The sequence below is a fragment of the Cyprinus carpio genome, chromosome B14 (assembly GCF_018340385.1).
Source record: "Cyprinus carpio isolate SPL01 chromosome B14, ASM1834038v1, whole genome shotgun sequence".
NCBI classification, from domain to species: Eukaryota; Metazoa; Chordata; class Actinopteri; order Cypriniformes; family Cyprinidae; genus Cyprinus; species Cyprinus carpio.
Window position 1 is genome coordinate 19,119,750 of NC_056610.1, and position 11,737 is coordinate 19,131,486.

Here is an 11,737-nt window from a genome sequence, read left to right on the forward strand (position 1 = left end):
GACAGAAATTTCAGTGAGGGATGTTTACTGAATGAATCATTATGTCAGTCAGTTCTGGCTGATTGATTGTGTCCTTAGGCTTTCCTGAGGCGCTGTGAGCCTGAACACCAACCTTACAGACAGCCAGACCTGACCCAGAAGAGAGTGAAGCATGACATTACAGAGCACACTGTGACCTATCCAGTACAGGACAGGGGTAAATGCTGAGTGGCTCAAAAATGGGAGCACATTCCCAACTCTGATCATCACATTAAGAGCTGCCAAAAAAGTCTGAGCCAACAGGAGGTACTAACAGCGTATCATCGTCTTGGCCTGACTGCGAGTGCCAAATATGTCGTGTAAAGCTTCTCAGATCTCAGCGATTAGAGAGTGGCTGAAACAGCTTTTTAATATGGGAGGTAAAAGACACTCACAGCATAAGAGTGGAGCTGTCTATCGTCTCACTTCCAAAACAGCAGCTTGAGCTTAAATAAAAGTACACTTTTAGCAACTTTAAGCAATGCAAGTTGCCTAAAATCAAACTTTGAACCATGAAAACTCCATTAACATTTTTAGTAAAGTGCTGTGTACCTTTTTCCTTTCAGCATTACAATGCAAGGCCACTGGTTTTCTGAGTCTGGTGTGGAAGAACTTGACTTGTCCTCACAAAGCCCAGACCTGAACCTTAACTGTACACCTTAGGGATGAATGGAACCAACGACTGTGAGCCAGGCCTCATCACCCAACATTACTGGTTGGCCTCACTGATGCTCTTGGGTCTGAATGTGAGTAAATCCTTGAAGCCATTTACAACATCTAGTAGAAAACCTTCCCAGAAGAGTGAAAGCTTTTATTGAAGCAAGGGATTCTTGATGAGTGTTTCAGGTACCCTTTATTGGACTGTCAAAAAGTGATTTTTATTCAGTTGTACATTAGAATGTCTTGTTTGTTTTAGATGTCAAGAATGGATGTGGAAACTTTCATTTGACGCTAATTAAAGATGACACAAATATATGAAATATTCTGACAAGAGACTTCTCCCAGTCCCACGAGTTAACAGTTGGTAAATTGAATTATTTGAGAGAGAATACACTACTGCGTGATGAGAAATTAAATTCATTTATCAAGCACATAATTTGCATCTCATATACTATCCTCATATAACAGGGTAAATAAATCTGCATATCATTTCACACAGTAAATGAATTTTTATTTTAATATGTTTCTTGCATAAGTCTGAGTCCTCCGAGTATTAAGCATCTTGTGCAGTTTTTCACTTCTCAAGGTTCATTTTACTTGCTGTATTTAGAAAAACGGTGTTATATTATGTTTTCTGTTTTTTCTCCATCATGCAGATGAGCAGAATGACAAAATATTTAAAAGAAAGTGCAACACCCTCACTAATGAGAAACAGTCTGGTTCAAATCTGTTCTGTGTTGTAACACATCCAAAGTATATTTTTGTCAGCGCACACAGTTTGAAAAAAAGACTTTAACAACTGGATAGATTTGTAAGGTTGTTTATGAAATATTTTGACAAAGAAAGATCATGATGCTTTATGATGCACCTTTATTTGTCTCCTACATGAAGGGAATGATGTATGTATGTGTGGGTATGCACACAATGCACAGTCTCCCATTTAGTTTTTTTTTTTTTTTTTTTTTTTTTTGCAAATGATGTAAATTTCTATTCATAATGATGTGATGCAATAAATGAATGGTAGCTTACAGGTATAGTCCACCCAAAAATGAATATTCTAAAGAATTTTAAAGAATGTTGAGAGCCAAACAACTGGAGCCAATTAACTTCCATTAAATGGACAAAAAGCTCTCAATTTTTATTTTTTTTTGTTCCACAGAAGTCATACAGGGACAACATCAGGGTGATTACATGATGGCAGAGTTTTCTTTTTTTTCTTCTTTTTTTTGGTGAATTATCCCTTTCATTTTGATCAGTAATCATTTGTGAGCCTCTGGCGGTTTCTTTTAGCAATAAATGTTTAGAATCCAAGTGAAACAAACAGGCAAAAAGCACTATATCCAGAATAGCTTTTTTGAGAGCAGTGTTCCTGAGATAGTAAATTAGATCCCATATGCAAGTGCTTAGGGGGTAGAAAAGAAGAGAAAAATAGTGTTGGCCATCTGTGTGCTATTTAGACTGTTCCCAGCAGCCAGGGCTGTTTAATTCAAAAACTGTCAGGGAGTGTCATTAGGTGCGGCCATTTTCAGGCTTCAGATTTCATTAGCCACAGGAAGGCCCACATTACCCTCAGGATTAATGTCAAGCCTCCCAGTCCAGCTCTGGAGTGCTTAGAGGAATATCTCTGACCTTTTTGTGTAAATACACTCGGATTTATTAAAGATTATGTAGACCACTGGAAAACTCTTAAACAGCTGAAGAGTCATCCTTGTTGCTCTGGGAAAAGAAAACTTATCCCTGAAGTATATTTTCATTTAAAGAGGCAAAAATATTTACTTTCTTTCTAGATGTTTTGAAAAATGCCAATGGGGTCCAATGTTGTTCTTCAGAAAAACTTATATTGTGATCCACAGAGGAAAGTAAGTCATACAGGTTTAGGATGACATGAGGGTAAATAAATATTGGATGAACTACCCATTTAAAAAAATTCAAAACATCCTGCATAGTTGTTTTTGTTGTTCCAATCCAAGCGTCTTTGTTGTTTTTTATATTTAAAATTACATCATGAGCTAAAACCACAACAGCCGGAGTGATAGTGTCTCTGGCCTTCCTTCCTTTTTTCTCCTAAAGCCTCTTTCTTGCACTTATCAGGAGGAAGAAGCGAGGGGCTACGTCAAGGCCAAAGCCAACAGCGAGCATGATAACTCAGTGAGGATGAGAGGAGTCATCACTTTTCCTGTTTTAATTAGTAACATCAGCTCCTCAACAGGCAATCATGTCATCTGCTTCCTTCCAGGCGTTGATTATAGAGTGAGGACTGCGTCACATAGACCACACGGGTAAGATATGGTGTGTTTTTAAGGCTAAATGCTGTTTTCTGTTCCAGTTTAGAGTGAAAGATATTGCACAGAACCCGGAATATGATAAATTCAGAAGTGCAATATTCTGACAGCTGCAATAATGGAATACAATTTTCACACGGGCCCAATTGAGACATAATCAAGCCCTCACTCTCTAACCCAGGCTCAACATGTTGCTGTTTCTAGAAGCTTGCTGAACTACAAACCTGCTTCCACTCATGGGGTTTGATTTTACCTGATTCAGGAGGCTGTTAAATGTGCACGATCATGGAGTCATTCATCACACGCTCACTGTGCGCCGGTCCCAGTCCCAGTATGCAGTTCCAGGTGCACCCTTGCTGCACACAAATCAGGGAATGGTCACAACTACGTGTGATTCAGAGCGGTCTGGATGTCATATAGAATATGTATCATGCTTCCAATTTAAGGTCAAACATACTCAAGGTCTGTTTTGCTCCACTGTAAATGTGAGCATTAACCTTACCCAGGATCTGAAAAACTACAAGAGTACAACCAATTTACGTCCAGAATGCTAAAAAATGGAAAAGATCTTTTGAACTGTGAATTTTCATCTTTTTCAGTCATTTAAAACTGAAAAGTCCTTGACAGGTTTTAAACAGAACAAAGGCAAAGCTGAAGAGAACTGGTGGAAAGAGCTCTGCTGTATGTTCACGTTGTTCATCGGACTGAAATGTGGGTACGGATAGTTTTGTAAGAGACTTACAGTATAGTTGTATAAGAGATCTAACATATGTAATGTATAACCGAATCATAAAGAATTTAACTGTTCTAGTTCAGATTCCGGTTCTGGATGTATTAATCTTTTTATTGCTGTTTTTGTTAAGGTGGCATAAATATAATTCAATAATTTGCTTTAAATACAATAACAAAAAATTTTCAGATTCATTTATTTTTTTAGAAAATACTACTGAAAGAACTCATAATGTGCATCTTTAACTACACATTGTATTATAAACAGCCAATTAGTGACTATGGATTTAAGTCAGTGTCTTTAGGTGTAAGTTGTATGTGTTTGATTCACAAAAAAAAACAACAGTTCATAAGAGTTACTCATTTGCTTATCAGTACAACTCTGGTTATGCAGTATGTTTCTGATTCATTAAAAAGAACCCATTCATAGGCATTAATTATTTTGACTCACTAAAAAGAACCAGTTCATAAGAGTTGTTCATTGGGAGTCAGTACAAAGCTGGCTGTGGTGTTTGTTTCTGATTCATTTAAAAAAAAATATATATATATATATATATATATATATATAATATATATATATATATATATATATATATATATAGATATATATACTGATTACCACACACACACACATTCAGGAACTGCTTCTGATTACAAAAGTTAAAGGTAATCTTCCCCTCATTATAATATTTTTTTTCATGTTAAGCAATAAATACTACTTTTAAATAAGTGTTTAGAATCCAGTCATGCCAGTATCCTAGCAAAAGCATAGAGAAGGTCACTTCATGCCATCTGATCATATCACCAGCATAATACTACTTATCCACCTCTCAATTCAAACACTGACTTTTATTAATCAGACTTAAGTTCTGTGAGCATCTCTGCACTTGAATGAATTACCCCCATGCTCCTTGAATCCTGTGTATTGGTATTATCAGTTTGTCATAGGTCATGCTTCCTGATGCTATTTTGAGATGTTGTCAACAAGTGTTGTTCTACATCCTGTGGTGGAAAAAGTCTGATGATGACTATAGTTAACGCTGAGCAGCTTATTGAGTTTCCCCCAGGAAACCTCCCTCGTGAATCACTAAAAGCGGTGCTGCAGGCAATCACTGTGGAGACTTCAATTACTGGCGTGTCCCAGTCGGCTGATTTCTAACTGTGGCCAGCAAATTAGAAAAAGGAGGAGGGAGGCAGAGAGAGAGAAAGTAAGAAAAACTGAAAAATTATTTGGAAAAGGATGTTGAAATTTGGACAGGATACTACAAATACAAGTTTCTGGTTAGACGTGGAAAGGCAACCTTTGTTCATACTGTATGTTGGCTACAGGCCAGCCGTCTGCACCATAGGATTCACTTCTTAATCCTGTGTATGACTGATTTATGGCTCACATTATCGAATGTTGACTAAACGTCCCCAACTGTGTCTTTATTCTATGTAGAGACAGGTCTGTGAAAATACAGACAAAAACGTCCTACATACTTTCTAATTTAGGGCAGCATTCATCTTCAGTGCAATTGTGTGGTTTTTAAAGATGATTAGGGGAGAGTTCATTGTGGCAGTAGGTTATAAGTCCTTCACAGTAAAACTGTATGTGCACCAGTCTACCCTGAACAGGCTTGTTTGTAGCTGTATAGACATGTAGAGAGTGATAAATGTGTTAACTTAAGCAAAAGTTGTTTCAATTTAGTTGTTCCCATGTTCCTATCTAGAACATGACCATGACAGCACAAAGCATTTTGTTATGGTGCTCCTTTAACATTTTAACATGCACTTCAAAAGTTTGGGGTAAAAAAAGATGTTTTGTTGTTGTTGTTGACAAAGTTTTAATATTTCTTTAAATTGTTTTAATATATTTCAAAATATTACAATTTTTACTGTATTTTTAATCAAATAAATACAACCAAAAGAGATCTACAAAGGTTTAAATTTTATTCTATATATTGCATGTTTCGTAACATTATTGTTCTTTTGTCTTCCACAGTAAGTCTTTCGGAGTGACATGAGGCTAAGTAAATGATGGCAAAAGTTTAATTTTTAGGTGTACTGTTCCTTTAAGAACGCTGATGCTGTGTGAGGGACAGCTGTTGGAGTCATCACTGCTTGCTTGCAAGATGACTTGCAAGGGTTTCGGCTTTTATTAGCTTTAAATTAAGCCTAAAGTGTATACCTGCACTCCAAATCAATTATTTTTCCATAATCTGGTTAAATTAGTGTAATTGATGGTGTATCTATTTTAAATATGTTCAATATGCCCTGCGATTCACTTTTCATGTAGGCATTTATGGCTGATTAGTTTGAGAATACCACTTATTTTAATGAAATCTCAACTACAAAAACACACCTAGCTATTTATAGTGAACGCGTCGTAGTTTGTGCTGCTCAGGATACAGTCTGCAAAATTTCTAACACCTCCACAGATTTCAATTTTCCCCTGTAGCCATGCTGAGACATGAGAGCACTATTTACCTTCTGTAGGCCAGAAAATGTGGTGCAGCTTTTTAAGTGTCTTATTTATTTGTTTTTAGTGCACTTTTCACTGTATTAATTGTGGAAACATGTAGTAGGCAGCCACACATGGCTGTCTCTGTGAACCCACAGCACCTCTTTCTGGATTGGTGGATTTTGGGAAAGGTGTTGTAGTGTCTAGGCATGTTAGCTTAGTGATGGCCAGCAGTTACTTACCTGCATTAAAATGTGAGATTTTTCCAACAAAAGGTAATCAGGATATTCACCTTCTTCAAAGCACTCGTCAATCTGACCCTAACGATTGGCCCGGTGCAGCCGTACATCTGGTGCAGATGTAGCAGACTCTCTCTCTCTCTCTCTCTCTCTCTCTCTCTCTCTCTCTCTCAGGATCTGGAGAGCTGGATGTCTGCCAAGCAGCGAATGTGCTTCCTGGTGTCTGTGGCCAGCAGAGAGAGTAAACACACACAGGTACTAGAACTTGAGCCAAAAGCCATCAGCACCCCAACTGCAAGAGGCCCGGCCTCAGTGATGTGGGTGATCACTTCAAACAGAATCAAAAGAACGTGTAAAACACATGGCATTCAATCACAGGCATTTGTGACCAGGTGCAGAGAGGTGTGCAGTATTACAGCCCAGTGCCAAAAACGCTGATTAAACCTATGGAACGTGTCAAAGATCACAAGCATAATGTATAAGACAGATTCGAAAATCAAAGTCAACCGAGGTCAAGCTCATGTCACCTTTGAAATGTTTTTCCTTATTGAGTCACATTGCCATGCAGTGAGGTATTTCTTTAACATCACTCAGGTATAGAACAGTGCAATATATAATGTAATGAAATATTTCATGTTATGTAGAAATGTCAGCTTGTTATTGCTTAAAATATGTCAGCTGTTGGACATTTACATTTACATATTCATTCTCATGAGCATATGCTTTTATCCAAAATGACTTCTGTTATCCAAAGTGACAGTTATACAACAGAATATATATAAATCATAAATGTTATATAGGCTATTTGACAGTAATTTTAAATAGGTTATTTGACAGTTATATATGATTATCTGACAGTTGTACAATTTAAATTTATCTAAATTTGAAATTTGAATTTAAAAGAATTTGAAAGAATGTGTGCATGTGATTATTAGTATGTGTGTAGTATATAAATTCAAATTAAACAAACTATATATATAATTTTTTTTATTTTATGAATGAAATTTTATCAAACTATATATATATATATATATATATATATATATATATATATACATACATACATACACAGTGCCTTGCAAAAGTATCCATACATACATACATATATATATATATATATATATATATATATATATATATATATATATATATATATATATATATATATATATATATACTTTATTTTAAATAACGCCTTTAAAAGTAACATCTCAAAGCGCTTTACATACATATAAAAAATACAAAGTTAAAAGATACACACAACAGTACAAGCAGTAAAGAACTAACATATAATAGAAAACAAAAGAATTACATAAAAGCTACCCTAAAAAAAGTACGTTTTAAAGGACGATTTAAAAACACTAAGGGATTCTGCATTTCTAATCTCAGAAGGCAGGGAATTCCACAACTTAGGAGCCAAAGAAGAGAAAGCCCGATCACCTATAGTTTTTAGCCAAGTTGTTTGAACAGTTAAAAGACCAGCTTCAGAAGAGCGTAGATCACATGTAGGGGTGTAGGGGGTTAAAAGCTCACACAGATATTGAGGAGCCAAATTATTCAAGGCCTTATATGTGAGCATGAGAATTTTAAAATCAATATGAAAACTAGCAGGAAGCCAGTGCAGTTTTTCCAAGCTAGGTGTGATGTACTCCTTTTGCACTGGTCCTAGTCAGAATTCTAGCATCGAAATTTTATACTAACTAATTTACTTAGAGTAGCTTTAGAAACTCCAGCCAGTAAAGCATTACAATAATCCTCATATATGTATGTATGTATGTATGTATATCATGACTTGCAAAAGTATTCATACCCCTTTATTTTTTTTCATGTTTTATGTTGCTGCCTTATGTTAAACGGCTTTAAATTACTTTTTTTTCCCACATCAGTCTACACTCAATCCCAGACTGTGGCTGGGCCACTCAAGGACATTCACATTGTCTATAAGCTACTGTACTGTTGCTGTGTGTTTAGGGTCATTGTCCTGTTGGAGGTGAACCTTCTGCCCAGTCTAAGGTTCTGAATGCTCTGGACTGGGTTTTCATTAAGACTATCTCTATATTTTGGTGCATTGAGCTTTATTCTACTCTGATGTGTCCCTCAGTCCCTGCTGCTGAAAAACAGCCCCACAGCATGAGGCTGCTACCAGCACACTTTACTTTTGGGATGGTACTCTGCAGGTGATGAGCAGTGCCTGGTTTTCTTCAAACATAATGCTTGGAATTGAGGTTCATCAGACCAGAGAATCTTATTTCTCACAGTCTGAGGTTCCTTTAAGGTGCTTTTTTGCAAATTCCAAGGGTATTTTCATATGTGTATTCACTGACGAGAGGATTGAGTCTTGCCACATGGCCATAAAGCCCAGATCAGTGGAGTGTTGCAGTGATGTTTGTCCTACTATAGGTTTCTCCCATCTGCATATATGATCATGGAGCTCAACAAGAGTGACCATTCTAACCAAAGGCCTTCTCCATCAGTTGCTCATTTTGGCCAGGAGGCCAGCTCTAGGAAGAGTCCTGGTTGTTTCAAACTTCTTCCATTAAGGGTAACGGAGACTATTGTACAGGTTTAGTGAACCTTCAATTCTGAGCTCTTCTCCAGATGTGAGGCTTGATGAAATCCTGTTTCTGAGCTATACAGGCAGGGTTTTTTTTACCTCAGGGCTTGGTTTTTGCTCTGATATGCATTTTCAAATGTTAGTCCTTTTATTAAGACATGTGTGCCTTTCCAAATCATACCCATTTAATTGAATTTGCCACAGGTTAACTCCACTCGAAATGCAGTAACATCTACAAGCAATATGTATGCTCCTGAGCTAAATTTCAACTGTCCCAGATAAGGGTATGAATACTTGAATGCAATGGAATCATTTAAGTTGTTTATTTTTAATAAATTTGCAGAGATGTTAAAAACTTGTTTTTTTGCTTTACCATCATGATGTATGAAGTGTAGATTGATGTGGAAAAATTTTTATTTAAAGCAGTTTAGCATAAGGCAGCAACATAAAACGTGAAAAAAATGAAGGGTATGAATACAGTGCAAGGCACTGTATTAAATACATACAGTGCCTATATACAGTGCCAATTTAGTTTATTTTAGTTTATAGAATTTAGTTTTAGTTTATAGATTTTTTTTCCACTCAAAACAAAAAATGTTACTATATAAGTTAAGTGAAATGTTTTCTTCGATTTGTGTAATTCTTTTTTTGACCTTCATCTTTTCTTCCTTCTTCCTTTATGACAAAACAGCCTGAAGATATGTGACATTTTGTCCTTTTACCTTGGCAGACATCACAGAGGAGACAGATGTGATGGTTTCAGAAGATCAAGAGAGTGAGAAGCCCAAAACACTGCTCCACAAGCTCCAAAGCTCAACGGGGAGCTCCTCATATGTCTACATGAAAAACCAGGGATGGCTGGTGAGCGCTGGTCTTTGTGATTCAGTCTGTTAGATTCTGAGATGCCTCATGCCTGCAAAAGATCAAATCGTTTCCTCCCAACCCGATTAGACATGGTAGCAGGGGGTATGAAACACACTCTCAAGCTTATATTAAAATGCCTTCATCTCTTTCTGATGAGCCTCTTTGAACGGAAGAACGCTGACTATTAAGTGATTAACCAGTGTTGAAGAATCCCAGAAGAATTAATGAAGAATTTAATGGAAGGTTTGCTTACTTTTAGGAAAATAAATATATTTGTATGCTATTTTGTCCATTTCTAGTAGGCTGATCTTGATGCAGTAGATCTCAGATGTTGTATGATGATCATTGTGTAGGTTTGAGAAAGGATTTCTGCTTAAATCTGTTTGAGTGTGTGTGCCCCATTTAATCTGACTGAGCAGGGCAAATGGAGTTCATCTAAAGACATCCTGACCATTGATCCCTCTTACATGACTAATTGCCTAAATCTGATTGGTGTGAACATGCTGTGTGCCATTCATCTGAAACACCCTGGTCCTTGCTTGAAAGGTGAGGCCTGGTTCAACATTCATTCACATAACGCGTTTTGTGTCAATAACCAGATACAAACCAAAGCATTGTTGAAACATCACAGCATATGTTGGATAATGAGGCTCAGCTGTCCCGTCGGTTTCTCTGACATACCCCTCTTAATCTCATGATGGCTCTGAGGATAATGGGGGTATTTCACTGGAGATACAGGCAGACAGATAGCGGGCACTGTCGCAGGCTAGCACTAGCCAGCAAAGTTAGCGCTCAGGGCGGGTACCTCCGCATTTGCCTGCCATCTGTCGCGCAGGCAGACGTCCAGCAGTACGACCGGGCACCCACCTGGGAAGGTAGTTGTGTGCACCATCTCTGTATGTCTGTGGATACTCGCCACTGCCCCCTAGTTAGACCTAAATTAATTTGGATGAGGGTTGTCCAAATCTACATTTTTTCATATCTGATGCGTTCACAAATCGCACTTTATGCAATACAGAACCTTTCAAAGCAGCTTCACATTAAAAAAAGGAAAATTACAGTTGTAATGTTGCTAAAATTCATCAGTGTTCAAATTGTGCAGTTATGAAACAAATTCAGTTTCAGCTGTAAAGCAGCTCTACAGGAGTTCAATAAAAGTGTCAATGTTGCAAAGTACAGACGTCCATAAAAAGATGTACAGATCGCAACAAAATTAAAGAGAACCATGTTTAAGATAAATGTTTTTAGCTTGACACCACCTTAAAAGAATAGTTCACTCACAAAATTACAATTTGATGAAAATTTACTCACCCTCAGGTCATTCAAGATATAGAGATTTGGAGGAAATGACAGCACAACTCAAGCCAAAAGCTGCAGGTTTATAATAAAATGTGTTTGCTTCCAGCTACAATACTCCTCAATCCATAATATTGTGTTCTCCAGTGAAAAAGAATCAATAGAGAAATATGCACAGATTGAGCACTGCTTACAAGCAAAAATATTCCAAAACAAAGATGTCAGTGGATTTTCATGTGAGAGGACAATAGGAAATTGGCTTTTTGACTGGAGGAAGTATGGGTTATGAACTTGCATTTTTGGCCAGAAGGGAAGGTTTAAAGTTAAAACACCTTAATAATGGCCAGCTTTTCTGTTCACTAGATATCAGCTGATGGACTGAAGTCATGTGAATAACTTGTGGATTATTATGTTTTTTATCAGCTGTCTGAACTCTCAATCTGACGCCACCCATCAGCTGCATCCATTCAGAAGGAGCAAGTGATGTAATGCTAAATTTCTGCAAATCCATTCCAATAAAGAAACAAACTCATCTACAACTTGGATGGCCTGCGGGAGAATACATTTTCAGCAAATTTTCATTTTTTTGGTGAACTGTTTCTTTAAATATATGCTAGACACTGAAAAAATAGCACAAGCAATCTGCATGTGT

The 11,737-nt window shown here is 37.0% G+C and overlaps 1 long non-coding RNA gene across 1 annotated transcript; it reads left to right on the top strand.

Moving 5' to 3' along the window:
• Window positions 1–557: 557 nt before the first annotated feature.
• On the top strand, window positions 558–2,958 carry LOC122139563. The gene is made up of 3 exons (XR_006156385.1): window positions 558–764; window positions 2,770–2,826; window positions 2,915–2,958. It is a non-coding gene; the product is annotated as an uncharacterized LOC122139563 (long non-coding RNA).
• The last annotated feature ends 8,779 nt before the right edge of the window (window positions 2,959–11,737 follow it).